At 35.4% G+C, this 20,249-nt stretch overlaps 1 pseudogene; it reads left to right on the top strand.

Annotated features, from left to right (window-relative positions):
* The first annotated feature begins 19,668 nt into the window (after positions 1-19,668).
* On the top strand, positions 19,669-19,787 carry LOC112485705 (annotated as a pseudogene).
* Positions 19,788-20,249: the final 462 nt, after the last annotated feature.

The raw sequence follows: 20,249 nt of genomic DNA, 5'->3' as shown, positions 1-20,249 counted from the left end.
AAGGACCTTTGTATTACATTAGGTCTACCTGAATAATCCAGGATAACCTTCCCATTTCAAGACCAGATAATTAAAAACTTTACTTCCATCTTTAACTTTAACTCCCTCTTGCCATGTAGCAGAATATATTCACAGATTCCAGTGATGAGCATGTAGACATTATTATAGGGTCATTTTTCTATGTACCACAGGTAGAATCAGTGCCTTACTCACAATGGTGATGATGAGATCTAGGTATTATAGCCATCCCTAATCCAGTTTAGAATAGAATTCTTCCGGCAAATATAGGTTTACAAAAAGGGGTCCAATTCCTGGTTGAAAAGACCAGCAAAAATTATATAAGTTGTATGACTCCCAGACAACTTAATTATAATTCAGGGAAGGATTCTAGACTTAGTAGTGGAGATGAATTACAAAGGAGGAGACCAAGACAAAAGTCCTGTTATAAGATTAAGTCAAGGAGATGAGAGAAGGCTGATCCAGAAGGCTTAATGATTTCACAGGGGCTCACAGCTTATTCTAGCAATGTGGCCTGAGGAAGTAAAATCAATTCCCTAAACCACCTTCTGTGAGAAGTAGTACTTTTAATATTTGTTTACATTTGGTCAGAATAATCTCAGAAAGTAGGTGATACTTTGCCTTTGGAAGGAAGCATTAATGTTTATAGTTGACAGAGGGCAAGAGCTGGCATTTTCTTCCGTTTAGAATGCTATCTATCCTTCAAAGTCAGCTGCGGGTGTCACATCTATCTTGAAACCTGTCCTAATTTTCTCATTAAGAATTATCTCTCTTTGTATTGCCATGATACTGTCTACGTACATTTCTACAGCACTCATGATTCCCTATCTTTTGCCATCACACTTGTTATTTGTGAATGCTGTATGTATTAGTTTCTTGGAACTGCCTAGGAAACATAACAAATTGGATGGCTTGAAACAACAAAAAGTTATTCTCTCAGAGTTATGGAGGCTAGAAGTATAAAATCAAGATGTTTCCAGGGAAATATTCTCTCCAAAGTCTCTAGGAGTGAATTTTCCCTTGCCTCTCTCAGTTTCTGGTAGTCCCAGGCATTCCTTACTTTGTGGCAGCATAACTCCAGTCTCTGCCTCTATATTTATATGATTGTCTTCCCTCTATGTGTTTCTATATCTAATTTTGCTCTTCTAACAAGGACACAGTCATATTGGATTAGCTGGGACTGAGAACATAGGGAAATACACACACATACATACACACGCACACACATATTGGCGTGTATCATCATGGATTATTTATATATTTACTGACATTTCAGTTAAGAGAGTATTTCAGAAATGGCTTTATATTCCAATAGCATTTATCAAATAGCATTAAATGAAGAATATATGTATGTCACTTTTTTATTAGTAAACTATAAATTCTGTAATCATTAGTAAATGCTTTATATATAATGGCTTGTACATGGTAAGGCCGTCAATGAACTCTTCTTAGACATTATGCCTTACACTGAAAGAAGTATTTTATTTAAAAAAAAATTTTTTTAAATAAATAAATTTTCAATATCAGATATTGTTGAATAAATATGTGTGATCTTGTGTATATGTATCATAGAACAGAAATATTTATCATAGAACATTCTGTCTAGGCAATGAATAAAGATGCCAGTTTTATCTATTACATTAATTGCCTGAAAAAATAAAAAAAAAAGGAGGTTGCCCGCAAATGGAGGTTGCTATTCTGTTAACAGTAGAGAAAGTATAGAGACATTGACCAGTTTTTGTTGCTGTGGAGGTGACAGTCTAGCAAAGCAGTATCCAAGGTGGCTGGTTAGCAAGATAGCCAACCTAGCTCCAAATTGAGGATGTTTTCTTTACCTTTTGCTTTGCACCTCCTCCTGCCTCATTTGTCTTTGATTAGAACATTTGCTTTACCTTTGCCAAGGTACTGTCACTTTTGGTATAAATCAATGGGTAGAGGATGTGATTACATAAATGCTGAGCACTCCCACAGTGGCAGCTATATGTGATGCTGTCTTTTCGCAGGTGAGTCAGCATTGGAGAATAAACGGGTTAGTGGGTCCTGGCACCTATGACTACATCCTTGACCTGCCAAGTCAAAATCTCACTGGGCAATTACAGGATTCTCATAATGTTCCTTAAGTTCCTTCTTTGGCAGACATCCCATAGATTATGCCATTTTGCCTGACAAAAGGAAAAACAGGGAACATGCAGGAGCAATAATAACAGATGAGCTATGCCAGCTAGTGTAGAAGATGAATGAGATTACCAAAAGAGCAATTGAGAAGTCTATTTGAAATAAAATGATCAAAAGCTGCCATCGGTAGCCCTCTGAGTGATGTTGATACAGGCTTAATGTTAGTGAAGTAAGGTTACTGTATTGAACTGATGGTTATGTTTGTTCTCAAAGGACCATGGCTAGACAAGTCACAGTCTAGACAGTTCTGACTATCACACGGCCAAAAAAGATAGAATAAAGATTATTCCAAATAGGAACAAATCAGTGTTTAAAATATCATGCAACTAGGATAAAATGGAGGGGGAAGAAATGCCAGGTTCTCAGTAGGAGGTCAGGGATTTAGATCGGTGGTAAACAGAATGATGATTCAGTAAGTTGAAAAAAAAGTTTCTGAAATCCCCCCTTTTTTTTTTACGAAGGTCAAAGATGTAATTCTGCTACATAGATAGGTTTAATAACTGTTGTTATTTATTTATATCTGTCAGTATCATCTCTTTAAAAATTTATTTAAGATATGATATTTGAACTATTGTTCCCCACCCCACCCCACCCCACCCCCGGCAAATTATGCAGCAAAGATTATGTATATTTATTTTGTTAGCACTTTCGATATTTGAAATGACTTTATACTCTTGGTCCAGTTCTTAGTGGTCATAGAATACCTTCTCAAAGAAATTCGATTCTGATGATGTCACAAAAGAAACTATTCATTCATTTTTGTTTCTGCATCTACACACAGCATTACATTTTCAAAGAAAAGCAAATGTCTGAGTGGAAAGATGTTTGACTTATTGGCCCTAACGCCCTGAGCAATACTGTTAGACTACTTAAGTTGCAAATCTTAAAGGACAATTCAGAGTAGACTTTGGCTAGAAAATATACAGTTAATTTTATTTATGTACTGTTTGAACTGTTTAGGAAGAACCATATTTACATAACTACATGTTATGCTTATAGTCTCCTAAGATAGAAATATTTCAACTCACATAAATTATACCAGATATTAGCAATTTCCAACAATTGATGATGAAGTGCCTATAGTGTGTTATTCTATTTCTTTCCTTCTCTTTCCTCCCTTCTTTTCACAAACATTTTCTAAGTATATACTAAATACCAGGCACTTTAATAGATACTAGATGCCACAGAGAGAATTAAAAAACACAAAGTCCCTACCCTCGAACAGCTTATAATCAAATGAAGAACAAGATATAGTATAGGAGAAAGACAAGAAATCAGAAATTACACGATAACAGATATGATAGAAAGCTGCACAAAGTGCTAATGGTGCCAAGGGCAGGTTGCTTCTGCCAGAGAGGTAGGGGAAGAAGTATTTATTAAAGGTTTTCGAGAGACCCCACCTGAATTACAGATCCAGAGGAAGGGAGAGGCTTTCAATGGTAAAGAAGGGAGATAAAAAATCCTATGCAAGGAGGGATCAACAAGGGAAAAGATCACAAAGCAAGAGAAATCCCATTGTGTTCAGAAATCCAAAAGACCTTAATATTACTGAAAATAAGGATGAAAGGGAGTGGAGGAGAAAGTGTTAAAGGTGAGGAGAGAAACAGTGACGAGATTACAATGGACCTTGGATTTTGTGCTAAGAAATTTATACTTTTCCTAAAGGCCACGGATAGAGAAAATGGAAAGATTTTTAAGTAGAGTAGTGGCACTGTAACAGATAGCATTTGAATTGTATTTCCTCAAAACAAAGGCTCCTCAAGACTGCATCCTTTCTGTACTGCCTACCTCACCCCTACAGTAATTGGGTGTAACAGTAGTACTGTCTGATCAAAGTGGAGGCAGTCACGTTATCTCTATTAGTGACTTGACATTCTGAAGAAGAAACTATGTTCTATGTAAGCTGAAAAATGGAAGTTATTGGGCGGTCAGTCATATAATTGGAAAAGCAGAGAGAGTCAGGATACATAGAGACAATGAATCAAATAGCAGAATTGCTTGCAGGAAAATAAAGCCTGTGATTATGGCCAAGTTGTGAATGCCAACCTAGAAAGATGAAAAAGGATATAGAAGTACCAAGGATGACAGTAGCATTTGAGCTGAAAAGTAAAACTGCAAGCCACATTCCAACATATTCGGTGAAAGTGGAGACATAGTTACCAGAGGGTTGTGTTGAAATAATGAAGATGGGATAGAGATTGCTACAATCAATTGATGGGCTTCAAAAATAATTTTTAGTAGAAGTTGGAATAATTATATATAAACAGCAATGGAAGTCAAGAGAGTTACAAGATACAAGAAAATGAGGATATATAAAGGGAGTGCGGTAACTCACGGGAAGAACCATATTCTTTTTAAGGCCAAGTACTGCAAAGAGTAAATTATGAAAATGATATATACATAAAAGAATTTGTCCTGGAATGAGGGTTTCAGGGGGCACAGTGGGAAAGTTTGTGGAGAAGGCAGAAACAAAAGTTTGAGTTAGGGAGAGGAAACATAATGCATTTAAGTTGTTTTGGGGGCCATCACATCATGTGTAATGAGGAAAAAAGAGTAAGTATCAGACTTTCACACAAACTACACCTAAGTTGACAAGGAAGCATAAATGACTGCAAAGTATTTGTAGGCAAATATAGATCTTTGTGTTTTAGTTTCAATATGGTAAAAATTGTCTCACAATGTATGAAAAGCTGTTAAACCAATAAAAACTTAGTCTTCTTATTGATAAGTCTATAGAGCAAATTAATAAATGAGACTTATGTCTCAACAGTCTTGAAGGAGATGGACTGTTCTAGAGTAACCTTGTATCTGGTAGTAGGACTGGCCCGCCTCCAGTTGTGAGGTAGAAATGCTGCAATGAAAATCCTGTTTATGCTGATTATATACTGAGACCCACTTTGATTCATTAGTTTTTCTCTTTTGAAGAATAAATTATATCTGGGAATCCATACAAATAATAGATATCAGATTCCTTCTCATCTAAAATGGTGGATTCTAAATATTAACATCAATATTGTTCAAAAGCTTTTGTGTAGATACATGTGAGAACAATAACTACCATTTCCTGAACACTTTCTGTACTAGGACTGTACAAAATGTTTACAGCATGATTTCATTCACTCCTTCTAACAAAACCATGACTTGCATAGGTTCTCACTATTACTAGTCAGAGCTGAACGGTTTCCACAGTCTATGGCATCTATGCAGAATTGCCAACAAATCAATAAAAGGAGTTTCTTTTTTGATCCTACGTGCACGTATACTGTGTATATTTGATGATTTAAGATTACTCTTCTATAGGCTATTCTGCATTTTTCCAGCACTTTACCTGAAATTTTGGTAAACGAAAATTTTAGTTTTAGTACATTCTAGTAAACTTTAGTACATTCTAGTAAACTTCTATGTAGTCAAGGGGTCTGGTCTGGGATATAAAATGTGATCCTGTGGTCTAAATAGCCAGAGTTTCCTACACATGAAGTTAACTGTATTAAAAATCAACTGTTTTTCCCATTTAAATAATAAAAATATGTTAAAAATCCTCATGTTAACTTCAATGTTTTATTTAACATTTAAATCAAATTTAGATGGGGGTTTTAAGAAATACGGTATAAGTAAAAAAGATTATATTTCGTATCAGTTTTCACCTGTATTCCATTTCTTTTTAATTTAATTGTGGTCTCAAACAAAACACCATTATGTCTATTTGAAATTTTCCTTAAGGTTAAAATTTTTCTAGGACATTAAAATGTTAGAGTTTCAATTTGTCTTTAAGGTCAAATTTGTATCAAAAGCCTTGGAAATAGTTCTCAGTTTAATAGTTTATTTTCTCTTTAATCTTAAATACTTAATCATTTCTAACATAAGCAGAAAAGTAAAGGAGCTAATCGGTTTCCTTAGAATTACTTGAGTTTTTTGATTCTGTTACATCTTCCCTGACTTTTTATAGGAGAGAGAAAAAAAATTGCAATATGATTATGCAGGATGCTTAAAATACAGTGTTTTCTCTTTTAAGGGTAGCTTTTCCAGACAGTTTCTAAGACTGTTCAAATATCTATGATGTTTTCTCTCCATCTATCTTCAGCTCGTTTCTTTCTTGCTTTCTTCCAGTCTAAAGTAATTTTACTTCATAATCTCTGACAGAGTGTTCATTCTTATAGAGTAAGTCCTATTTTTCTCAGACTATTACAAGACCTAACTTTTAAAAACATTGAAACAAGTTTTCCATGTAGTTCTTCAAGAACATAATTTTGCCACAGTTTCTAATGAATTCCTTATAAATACACAATTCAAATTTCAAACTCTGAGAAGCTATTATTGTTCTTAAACTAACTACAATTGATTTTGTTTGCCAATATGAATTTTCTAGCTCTAATCTCTTTGTTTTAAGGATACTCTTTGCATTTCAAAGATTCCCACAAATCTTCTTCCATGGACAACTGAGAATTTCTGATAACTTGTGCTGAATCTCGTGTACTTCTCTCATTTAAATGCAATACTGGATATCATGCTTGAAAGAATCTTACTTGTTTCCATGACATAAAACAATTTTAAAAATCAAAATGATTCCCATATTACATTATTAATCCATTCTCACTTATTTTTTTTTTTAGATCTGTTCTTTCTCCCTCACTTTTGCCCTTAAATTTCTAATTCTAATTAAAAATATATAGCTATTTGAGGATAATGTAACCACAGCTATTATTTAAATCTTAACACTTTCTTAATACAAAGTAGTGGAGACATATTCCTATCACATACCAGAAGTTAAGATATTTTTAAATATGCACAAAGAACCAAACTCAAAGAGAGAAGACATGAAAAAAATCTAGCTCAGCCTAGAATTCTCCAGCTTCAAAACAAACAAACAAACAAATATTATGGAATAGAATAGAATATATATGCTTGAATATTTGTCCCTATAGTGCATTAATATTCACTGCTAAATCACTTTAACAGCTCCTGTAGATTTAGTCCACTTCTATAACCTTCAAACAATGCTGTTTTAAGGAAAGAGAAGTAAAAGGAGTCCAAGTTTCATTAGCTTTGCTATTGTCTTGTTGAGACATTGTTCCCTGCCCTCAAGTGATTTTCTTACAGTCTAATGAGAGACAGACAATAAATTATCACTCTTTTGTCACTCATTCTCAACTTCTTGATTGGTTCCTTCCCAATATCCTAATCCAGGAGCTGGGATTTTATTTTTTCCTTATTTTTCAATCTTTCCAGAGACTAAAGCATTTTCCCTGAATTATGTACAATCAGACCTGTCCAAATGTCCTTTGTATAGGTGACATTCTGCTGAACATCTCCCTAATGTCTTGATCTGTTTAAATCTTCAAATCTGTGCCTAAATACAGTGTTTCCAGTAAATGACTTTCTGGCTGTCCAGAACCCAACTGATTACCACGCTCCTCTTTCAAAGCAGACTGGTCTCTCAGTCCCACCCTTCCTCTCTCTGGTCTGTCTTTACTTTCCCAGGATACTCTTTATAACAGGGCAAAAATATTTTTGAAATTCTAGTCACTATATATGTTGCTAATCACTTAACCAATGATGAGTTTTTTCTTCTAAGCAAGAGAATCAGAGGAAGATAGTACGTAAAATAAAAATTGTAAACTCAAAGCAGAATTGTTTTAAGAGGAAAAAAAAGTAGTTTAAATAAGAAAGAAAATGTAGGATTTTAACAACACATAATGTTGCATTATTACTATCAACATTTAAACATCATTATTTTTCATAATAATACCATAATAAGACAGAACACTGTCAAGTATAATGAAATAAAAGCAAAACCTAAATATTTAAATGTTTAAGATATGAGTTTAACTTGGGAGGAAGAAAAAGTTAAGATACAACCTAGTAATATGACAATGGTGGACACATGTCATTATGCATTTGTCAAAACTCATAGAATGTACAACACCAAGAATGAACCCTAATGTAAACTATGAACTTTAGATAATAATGATGCGTCAATGTAGCTTCACTGTACCATTCTGCTGGGGAATGTTGATGGTGGGAGATGTTGTATGTGAGAATGGGAGGTATATAGAAACTTTCTGTATTTCCCACTCTATCTTACTGTGAATCAAAAACTGTTCTAAAAAAAAATAAGTTTATTTATTTTAAAAATGGTTAAAATGGTAAACTTTGTTACGTGTATTTTACCATAATAAAAAAATACATTGAACAGGGCAATTTTAGTTGTCAAAAACTTTTTATAAATTTGTTGGTGTTAAAACAAAGTAAATATTTTCTAAGTCAGAGAACTTTGGGGACATGTCTTTGTTGGAAATGATGCCTTAGGATTATAACTGTACTATATCCATAAATATGTTCATAGAGGAGTCATTTATAACAGTGAAAAATTATATCAAACAGCCCAATAATAAAAAATTTAACATTTCTTCCCAAGTTCCACATAAAATTTGCCAGTGTACACTATGAAACTTGAATTGTAGAAAATATAAGGATATTTATTATTTTGGTGACATTTACATCATTTGTGCTATTTTCTTTAGTCTCTATATTAGGGCCCTCTATTTTAAGGCCCTTCACCCAGAGCCCACCAACATTAGATTTTCAAAGAAGTCTGCTACTAAAAAAATGGTTTAAGCAATGTCTTTAAGCATCATTCTTCAAGAAGAGATTATATCAGTTTGATTATATAGGATTATACTACACTGACATCCTTTTTTATATAAAATCAAGAGGATTTTACTTTTTAAAAAGACAATTGATGAACTAAGCTGTCCAAATTTATCTTATTATACCTGTGCTTAAAAGGACTAATAGCTTCCTACCAACCCTGAAATAAATTCTTGATAACCTGGTTTCGTTCAAGCACTTTTACCCCTTACACCCACTTAACACAAACCCCATATTTCAAAGGATAATTGTCTCATCAAAAATTTATCTATTCTAATGTGGGCTTATGTTCAGGCTATTAATTCTCTCTAGAAAGCCCTTTTCTGTTTCCTTACTTATCCAGATATCAAATCTCTGTTAGCAGAGCTTCTAGCCCTAAGCTTGATGGAATAACTGGTTCTAGACTAGCCATCCTGCTATCAATGATATGACCTGAGTAGATTGTAAAAGGCAATAATTTGAAGGTAGCAGAACACAAACAGGGAGGATTTGAGGAGCTATAATCCAGAAAGAAAAGCAGCGAATATCAAGATAATCTGCTGGTACTCTAACTACTTGCCAAAATAAATAAAAATAATTGAAAAGAAAAAATGTTAACTCTCTTTAGATTAAGATAACAATACCTTGAAAACTTTCATAATTTTTCATTAATAATCTCTGGTATAAAATAAAACATTATGAGACAGGTAAAAAACAAGAAACACCAGATGACCAAAACCAAGAGAAAAGCAATAGATAATATAAATGAACTAAAGGGTGATACAAATGTTAGTGTTATCAGATAGGGGCTTTAAAAATTATTACAATTAATATGTTCAAATTTTAGGGAGTAGTATATAGACTTTCATCAGAAACATAAAGTGCATTAAAAATAGACAAATGGAAATTTTATAATTAAAATAGATAACTGAATTAAATACAATATAATTTAAATAATTCCTTTAATAGCAGATTAGACATAGTAAAACAGAGGATTTGTGAACTGAAAAATAGATTGATAGGAACTATCCAAATTGATCCATAGAGAGAGAAAAAAATGATAGAAAATACACTATAATAAAAAAAAGTCAAAAATTTAGAAAGTAGTATAAGAAACATATGGAATATGGTTAAAAAATATGTATATGTATATACGGCATATGTAATTGGAAAGGAAAAATGAGACACAGTCAATATTTAAAGAAATTCTGACTCAAAATTTCTCAAAACTAATTTAAGACATTAAATAATATAAATTTCTCTATTATCCTAACTTCTAGTGTCTAGAAAAAAATATATTTAAGATGGATGATAAGACTCTAATAAAACGGTAAAAAAGTAAAAAGAAAACTTCTAGAAGAAAAAACAGGAATCTATTTTCTTGATCTTGGAGTTGACAAAGATAACAAAACACAAAAGTCCTAACTATTGAAATAATTGGTAAATTTGGCTTCATTAAAATCAAGAAATTCTGTTATTAAAAGATGACTTAAAGAAATTAAAAGGCAAGCTGCAGATGAGAAGACATTTGCAACACTGTTGCTTTATTCCAACAAAGGATTCATATACAGACTTTTTTTAAAAATCAGTAAGAAAAACAAAACAGGAAACACAATTAAAAATTTAAAAAATAGGCAAAGGACTTGGAAAAGCACTTTAAAAAAGATGTCTGAAATCCAAAAGTACTTGTTCATAATTGCTTATCTGTACACTTGCTCAATCTTCACTTTTACTCAATTATTTCCTATGTTTATTTCTTCCTTTTCCCAATACGAATATAAATTCCTAGAGAAAGACACTGAATCTCTCATTCTTTAATTTATAAACATGTGTAGCTTCTTCCTCTTCTTTTGACAGTAGGTATTCCTTACCCTGATATATGTTTGCACTTGCTTAACTTTTCAGCCTTATCTTCCAAATTCCCTATTTCCCTAGTTATTTTTCTATTGTTGCTCCGTCTCTTTGAAAACTACCCTTTCTTTGAATATACCAAAGAGTATCAGTTCCTTGGAATCTGATCATAAGTGCTATTCCTGATTTCCCAGGATCACATTTACCCAGGATTTATTCTCCTTTGCTTCATGACTGATAGCCTCAGGGCAGTCTCAGAGAAAGGGGAGTTTAGACATGTAATCGGTGCCTATAATTTTAACAGTTGTAAGTTACCCTTAGTGAGGAATACTGAGATGAGTGAAAACAAGGTATGGAACCTCTCCTCACAAATTCGTCTAGTTAAGGAGATGCCAAGTAAATTCAAACAATAATGTCTGATTAATACTGCTAGAAGTAATAAGCAATGAAAAGATTATGGTGTCCAATCTTATTCAAAATAAAAAACAATACAAAGCTATAAAGTTAGTGTAAAGAAATTCAAATTATTTTCACATTTCCCATGATGACATTAATTTTTTTAAAAAGATATCAACTATGAAACTATTTTTTAAAATTCTCATCTTTTTAATAAATTAAGATACACATATCTTAATGCAGCTTCCCTAGAAAATACAGACAAAGACAAACACTTATGCATTAACACTGTTGGGGGAATGCAAGCCTAAGAAGCAAGAGACAGTGGAGTGGGGACTGACGTAGAGCAGGGAAGATATATCTAATAGAGTTCACTGCTAACTGGCCACAGTTTCCTGACAAACTGGTTGTTCAGTCATCCAAGAAGTTTTCACAGAAGCCATATATAGTCATTGCAACTCCAAACAGTCCATGGTGGGGGATTAAGAGAGGAGAATTTATCTGTTGACTCAACTTCCATTGGTCTAAACTAACCCTATGAAGCATCTACTCTCCCAAACTTTTGGGTATCATGTGCATGAATGTTAAGTGAGTCCTGAGCTATCTCATGCTGTGGTGGCGTCAGAGAAGCACCAGAGCAGGAGATTAAGGTACATGATATGATGTGAGGCAAGGAACTGTTGGAGTTTGTATAGGAGCAATAGGTGTTAACTGGGAGACTTTGACAAGACAAGCTATAGATCTGCAGTGGTGTTGGTGGCAGCAGCAGTGACCTGGGCACACCACCTTGGGAATAAAACAAGCTGCTGCTAAAATTCTGACCCAAAAGTAAAGCAAGTGCATGAATTGGAGTGTCATATAAACAAGGACTCCTTTTTGGATCTATTTCTTCTAAGGATATCCATGTGTCTCCTAAGATAAAGATGCTCTCAATTTTTCCTGGGATAAGAAGTGTAAGTTTAATTCATAAAGGTGGCAGAAAGTTTTAACCTTTCAAAGAATCTTAAAAAGAGTTAGCCAGGCAGATACTAGTACCCACAGTCAGTTCCAAATCTGTAAGTGATACTCATCATCTCCTTCCATTACCTCTCATTTTAGATTTCTCTCTCTCTCAGCTAACACTCATGCTGGCCTAGACTGCTAGCCTAGTAAGATGACCCAGATCTTCATCCCTAAGAGTTTTAAGCTGATGGTTGTCTTGTCCTTGTCAAGTTGTGGTTGCTACAATTGCCCATTCATGATTTTTATATAACATAGAAGTGCCAAGAGATACCACAGTTAATCCCCTGTTCAAGACACTCCTCACTGTCTTCATTGTGTAGCAACAACCCCAGCTCCTAATGGCAATCAGTCTCAATTATCATGTAATGGTAAGTAAGTAAGTTCTTTCTTTGCCTAAAAGGAGGCCAGATGATACCTGCAACATCTAGTTCAGTATAACTTATATTTTGTTCCCTTGCACTCCTCCCATCTATGCACATAATTGTGCACCCCAGAAAATAACACCCCAATCCCACAGGGTTCTGTCCTCAACTTGTCACCTCAGTTAAGTCTTTTCACCTTTTATCAGGCTGTTTATTTTGGATTATAAAGTACATGGTAAATAAGTGAATGCTATAGTCAGGAGCCCAAGGTTGCATATCCTTTCATTGGTCAACACTTTCATTGGTCAATAGTGTGGAGAACACTATATTCATAGATAAGGCATTGGGTTCACACTTGGATAATGATGCAGACAGGGACTAAAGGTCCATAAATAGAGTATATAATGATTCTTGTAAGGACATATCACTGCCTTGTCTAAAGTGAAAGGAGCCAGATAAAACTGACCAGTCACCAAGTGGCTAACTGGTCTCCCTGAGGAAAGAAGCCATATTGAGTTTTGTTGTTGGTTTATGCTGTGTGCAGGTTGAGCATTCAATAAGAGTGGTGGTTAGATCAGCCTTATTAAAGGAAAGCACATGTTTTCAAGTCCGGGTATACTCCACAACTCTGCCTCTCTTCTCCCTTTGTGGCAAGTCTGACACATGGGACTTGAACTCTATCCCAGTTATGAGCTATTCATGTGTGCACATTGAGTAGTTTCCATTGAATCTCATGCCTGAAACAGGAAAGCCCTAGCATAAAGTGAGATGCACAGGACACATATTTAAAACCTATATAAGAAAAAAGATGCCAAGCTGATCCCAAGATTTATAATGTTAGAGGGACAGTAGGCGCTGGTGCTAGTATGCTTCTGGCCTAGATACAGAACAAGTGTATCGATCACGGTGAAATATAAACTCAGTCTGCTGTGCCCTGATTTTCTGGTGCCACATCAGCACTTAGTGTGCTTATTGGGTAAGTCAGCCCTGCAAACATAATAAAAAGCAGAATATATGACACAGCAAAAGTAGGACTGACATTCAGTTAGTGTGTCTTGGTGTGGTCTACTGACCAGTGGGTCTGATGGGTCAGGCTTACCTCTGATAAAAATTTTGAAATCATTAGTGAGGTTAAAGAAAGAGATTTTAAAAATGACAAAGCTCAGAGAAAGAGAGGTAGAAAATAGAACGCATCATGCTGGAATTACTAATCCTCTCATTGTTTGTGTTACATAAGTTAAAAACAGGATCCTGAAAGGAATGGAATGACAAATGAAGAACTTTGTTGAAATTTAATAGACAATTTAAGGAAGGTTATCAGAGGTTTTTACAAGGGGCAACATCATTATCAGAACTTGGCTCTAGGAAAAGCAAGTTGGTAGTGATAGTTAGAAGAATAAATTGAAAGGTTAAAAGACTAAATGATTTTAGCCTTAGTTGAGGCACAGCAACACTTGAATTTCACTGATATTAGTGGTAAAAGGGAAAAAAGAGGAGATCAAAGTAAGACACCACTAGGCTTACACATTGATTGGGTAGAAAGAGGGAAGAAAGATATGTCAAAGATAACTTGAAGTGTTAATAATACCTCAATATAATATGAGAACTAGGTCATCTTTTCATCCTTACTGCACTAAATCTGAGGTGTTAGAATAGATAGATTTGGCAGGTAGTATATGCAAATATATGCATGCATTTATGTGTATATGTATGGACGGATGTTTGCAAACAGCTGATATAGAAATGAAGATACCCAGATCACCCTTCAAGGAAGGACTTGGTTAGCAACAGCGCACATGGTCAGAAGTCAACATTCAGTGTGCAGGTGGTTGCCCATAGAATTACTTTAACTTCAGAGATCTTCTTTGCCTGAGGTCACATTCTTCCCAAAGTGGCTTGCATTCGGAGTGAAGCAGGAGAGTAAAGGTCTGGCCATTATGACTTGTTGCATGATGGCTTTCATGAGCAACACTTGCAGTTCCCTTCCAGTACATCTTCTTTCTCTGACCACTTCTGCTTCCTATCCCTTCTTTTTCACAGTCGTTTGTCCTTAATTTACATCTTGTACTAAACTGCAGCTCAGCATCTGCTTCCAGAAAACCCTACCTGTGACAGTAGTGATCCGCCATTTGAGATTCTTTTAGAAGCAAATAATGGAAAAACCAACTAAACATCTTAAACATTTATTATCTCATAAAACAAAAGTTCTGAGGAAAGGCAGTTACAGAGATGACTAATAAATGACTCAATGATACCACCATACCCTCAAGCTCCTTTCCTCTTTCCATTCCCTATTCCTTAAGGCTTGTGCCTCAGATCATTTGTGTTCAGTTTGTCCTCTCACAATCAAAAGATGGTTGTCACAAATCCGATGATATATCCTCATAACCACATCCAAATACAGAAAGATAGTTTCTTTTTGTATGACTTTCATTTGTTTGTTTCAATTGAAGAAGAAACTTTCTCAGTGGCCTGGGTTGAGTGACATTCTCATAGCTTATAAAGAGATTGCAATAGCAATTTCTGGCATGTTCAGCTCCTATAGCAGAAGGCAATTTGCCAGCGAGGATAAATTTGAGAAAAGAAGTGGCTTTAGATGAAAAACCATCAGTGTCTATCACAGGAGTGTCTGAATTTGATTTCATAAATGTGGTATGAAAGAAATATCTCATTTCATTATTCTCTTTAAATCAATTTTCATTAGATTCTTAGTCCCCATACTTCTGTGCATAGGAGGAAATTCAATCATCTATAATTTTGGTTCCCCTTGGTGCAAAGTTCCTGTGATAAAATTTGATGCCAAAGCATCAAGTAAAACCTGCAATCAGCAGTCAACACTGGTTTCCACTGAAGTACCCATCATTGCAATGCACACGGAATCTTCGGGTCTGATGTGCCACTTACAGCTCAGATATGTGAACTGATAGCATGGCCAGGAGCCTTGGTATCATAGGTACTACCTCCCTGGATACATCATTCCTCCAAATCATCCTCTTGAAAGGCTCCTCATTTTTATACTCCAGTGTTTCTAAGGATTCACTGGCCCCTGATAAATGCAAGACCTGCCAACCTCTGATCTCCTCTATCTATGGAAAATCTCTCCCTCAAGTCATCTGTCCTCTCTCTTCTCTTTAAAACAAAATGCATAATCTTTTCATTGAGTTTCAGCTTGAACTTTATAGCCTGCAAAGATCCTTAAGACCACAAAAAAAAAAAAAACAAAACTTAGGGCTTGATTACTGCTCAGAATTGGGGGAGAAGGGAAAATGCAGAGATCAAAACACGAAAAAAAAAAAAATACTTAGGGCTTGATTACTGCTCAGAATTAGGGGAGAAGGGAAAATGCAGAGATCAAAACACAAAAGAACAAAATCTCATCCCAAACTTTACCCCAGGGTTGTCAGAATTAGCAAATTAAAATACAAGAAGCCTAGCTCAATTTAAATGTCAGATAAACAATGAACGCTTTGTTAGTGTAAGTTTGGCCTACAAATTTGGAACAAATTTAATTGGGTGTCATGCATTTTATCTGGCAACTTTAAACCTCCTCTCCCCTGTAAAAGAAAGAGGTATAATTGTTAATGTTGATTTGAAGCTTAGAGGAGGTGGCTATAGATTTCAAAGAATATAGTCCTCTGAATTAGCATATAGTTGAAGCTATGCAAAAAGATTTAAGCTCCAAGGGATAGGATGTACAAAGAGAAAGACTTCTTTATATTCTCTTTGGTGTCTGGAATAGTGTTAGACATGTAACTCTCAGTAAAATTTTCTGCTGAAGTAATAGATTCCTTCTCTCCTGTTTTCATTATTTCTTTAGTAGATTATGTTATGGAAACATATGTAGTAATTACTGTGATACCTTTTATGAATTCTTAGGTGTAGAAGAGAGATTCATATTTACATTATACTTTCATGGTTATTCAAATTGTTCATGTAGATGGCCTAGACATTATTATATTGGTAAAAGATTTTTCCTTAGATGAATAGTAAAACATTAATTTGAGAAATCCATGTCTGTTTCCAGATACTCTCAGATAATGCATGGTATCAATAAAGCCTTAAACTTCCAACAATTTAAAAGGCTACACAATAGAGATACTGTTCGATGTTATTTTATAGGTACCTTAAATTTGTCATACTCTTCATATGGGTATTCCTGGGCAGAATCGGAGCTCTTGCCTAGAAATCAACATTAAATACACTAATATGACCAGATTCTAGAAAGTACGGTTCGTTGTATTGATTCGACATGCTCTGTAATATAATGCACATAACTGGTTTTTCCTTGTAGAATAATCTTAAGAACTTAGAGGCTGGAGGAGGACACTCTTAAGCACAGTCATGATTGAAAACACAGCTGTGGAGATATAGCCCAAGAGGCCAGAACACAGTGTTGCAAGTGACAGACCTTGCAGTCACGGCTTCCAGTCACCAACGAAATGACAGTGTTCCCTGTAGCACTCACAAAGGCCTGCCTTTGTTCAACTTCCCTACAGGTTTTCAATGATTCCTTTCTCAGCATTGTATTCAAATGCAGGGCTTGCACTATTCAATAATTTTAGAATCGCCTTAACTTGGTAACCTTTCCAGAAAATAAGAATACCTTATGTGTAAATTGCCACCAGGAATGATTTTGAAATGAAGTAGGAGGAAGTGTCTTTGGATCAGAAAGACTGTGCAGTCACTTCAGTGGTGATTATTATTCCATCTGTTGATGTGATTATAGAAATTCTGGCTGAGACTGAAGTCTTGTGCACTCTGCTGTCCCTGCACTCCCCAAAGCATGGAGGGCTGCCAGCTGTGCGAAGTGCTGGACAGGGATGAAAGTAAACCACTGACCTTGAAGTGCTGCTTGGGAGCTCCTAACCCTTTTGATATAGGTAGAGTGAGTTTGTTTATGCATATTTATAAAGCCTTGCACAGCTCTTCAGATGTTCTTAACTGAGATATTTTTTTTAAGCTGACCTCTGAACTCCACCGCATGGCACCCGAAGCTGCTGCTGAAGCTCAGAGGGGATAAAATGAAAAGCAGCCATAGTTTAGTTAAAAAATGGGATACTATGTGCACTTGGCAATGTGAGCAGCTGAGGAAAGTGTGAGTGGACCAATGCTTCATATTATGCAGCCAAAACCAAAAATAATTCTTGTTAAGAGAAACAATATAAAAGAATTTCCACTCTGAGCTCTTATGTATATTTTGTTGTTGGCAGTAAAGATGGTCAAGGGATGTAAGAAATGTTACTTAAAAAAAATTATTTGACTTTGAACCATTGATTCATTTTTAACATAAAAGGGCAAAGCTGAGATTATTCTTTTATGACATAAAATTGCTCAGAGAGAGTGAAAAAATGCAATGTCATGTGGACTCTTCCAACTCTTGAGAGCTGTTGACACCATAGGGATTCAGTCTGGGTTGCTAAGATGTTCCCACCAGAAAGGTTTGCCCCCCTTCAAGGTATGTTCTTTCACCATCTGCGTATTTTAGTGAGGTAAGATATTTTCTCTCTGAAAATAACAGGGTGGACAATTTTGTATGCCTCTCTAGAGCGCTGGCATGAGGTGCTTTGTAATTTTTGTGATTCAGCTTCTCCAGTGAGCCATAAGACTGACTTTGGGTTGTTAAAAAGAAAAATGAATCCTCTTGCATCAGAATTTGTTGCAATATCTTTGAATGTGAAGTGACTCATTTCAGCCTCCGAAATACAGTCTGAGTACTTTCATTCATGTTATTGTCCATTGAAGCTATTTACTACCTAGAAGTTTTCTTGTTTACTTCTAAATCATTATGCCCCTCATCTCCTCAGGGGAACAAACTTGAGGACAGAGATCAGTCCATGGTAGTTGAAAATGAATGGTAGATACCTGTGAGCATTGTGGTAGATCTAATAAGATCAGTTTAAGATAACACATAATTGTTATCATTGGGGCCGATTGCAGTTCGGTGTCCCCCCAACAGCAGAGAGGAGAGAGAGGGATAATAGCGATGCAGACGTGTAGTTAGCATTTTTCCTCCGTTCGTCCTCATTGATGCAGTAAAGGATAATAGGTCAATGAGATTTAGAAAAGATTTATTAAAAGTGTGTTTTAGAAAGACAAACAAAGCTCCAAGGAGGCACATGGCTCCAGTGAAAAGCTGTAACAGAGCACTGTAACAAAATAACCAACACAAAGGGGCCACAAAAAAGCTACACAAAAGGGCAAAAAAGGGCCCAGAAGTAGGAATGTCTGTATTACATTTGGGCCATGATGGGTGGTTCCAAAGGCATTCCTAGGTGATTGGCAAGCAAGGTCATTTTGATTGACATTTTGGCTGCTATACAACTCTGCCTAGTGTTGCATGTGCATACCCAGAATTCTATCACCATTGGGGTTTTCCTGGGGTGGTCTCTTGGCTGGGCCTTGTTCCTTTGTTCCCCCTTGTTGCTCATGTCTGACTAGCTACCTCACATAATCATAGCTGAAGTTCTTCAGTGCAGTGTACTTCTTCAGTTCAAAGTGGCAAGAAAGAAAGTTTTATTTGATCTTTTAACCAAGTCATTTTTTATCATACTATGGGAATTCCTATCCTAATCCATGTTTGAGATATTAGAATGGCCAGCCTCAATAATCCATAGTCTCGATAAAGTCGGTCTAGACTATTTATAAAGATAGTCTAGTTGCAAGTAAACCTGCTATTTTAAACCAATATTGGGAGTATAAATGAAGTTCACAGTATTAGTAGTAGTATTTTTTAACGCCAGATGCATTTTACTATTTAAAGGAATATCATGGCCATTTGGAAATATGGACAGCATTGTTAACATTTAATGAATTTAGGAAAATGCTGTTGGCTAATGTTTAGCAAACCAGTCTTTAAAATTGCTTTCTCCTTCCTAAGTATTTGTTTCCAAATATTATAGAATGACTTCTGTTGAGCCTGGGAGCCAGATGCAACAAGTCAGGTGACTGTTCTGTGGAGCCACAGGACCAATACAGTAGAGGCATCACACCCCCTCTGCATGACCACAGTTTCCTCAAAATTTCTTCTTCCCTCTTTTTAGTTATAAATCCTGGGACTCCTCACATCTGTTTTGCAAATATCCAGAGTGAACTAGAGCGGGGCTGATCTTATAAGTAGTACAATTGAAATTATTTGAAAGATTCTTTTCATTATACTAATGAATATTTAATGAATATGTACGTACCTTGTGCCACTACTTTAGTCACTGCCAAAACAACCATGAAAAACAACAAAAAAGTCTATGGCTATGCCACCCTGAACAAGCACTATCCCGTCTAATCTCAGAAGTTAAGCAGGGTTGAGCCTGGTTAGTACTTGGATGAGAGACCACCTAGGAAGACCAGGTGCTGTGGGCATAAAAAAAAGTAAAATAAAAAATTTTTAAAAAGGGATTGTAAGCTGACAAGTTCCTTGCAATCTGTGAGGTCAACAAAGGGTTGCCTCACCTAAAAAAAAAAAAAAAAGACAAACAAACATCCCTAGTGGAATAAAACAGATAATAAATAAATAAATAAAATTTGTAGTTTATAGGAAATAATTATTACTATAGTAAAAAATAAAGAATGGAAGGGATCAGGGAATGCTGAGAGCGAAGGAAGAAACTGCAGTTTTAAATAACGTGGTCATGGAAGGCTTTACTGATTAGAGTAAATATTTTTGACAAAAGACCCATAATAGGGAGGGGAGAAACTTTTTGGATATCCAAGAAAAGAGCATTTCAGGAAGCAGGAATAGCAAATGCAAATGTCCTGAGGCGGGAGCATACCCAGCAGGCTTGAGTTACAAGAGGAAGCTCAGGTCGTTGGAATGAAGTGAGC

The sequence above is a fragment of the Pteropus alecto genome, unplaced genomic scaffold (assembly GCF_000325575.1).
Source record: "Pteropus alecto unplaced genomic scaffold, ASM32557v1 scaffold5, whole genome shotgun sequence".
NCBI lineage: Eukaryota > Metazoa > Chordata > Mammalia > Chiroptera > Pteropodidae > Pteropus > Pteropus alecto.
The sequence above is the reverse complement of the archived record's forward strand: the minus strand, read 5'-3'. Positions and strand labels throughout refer to the sequence as shown.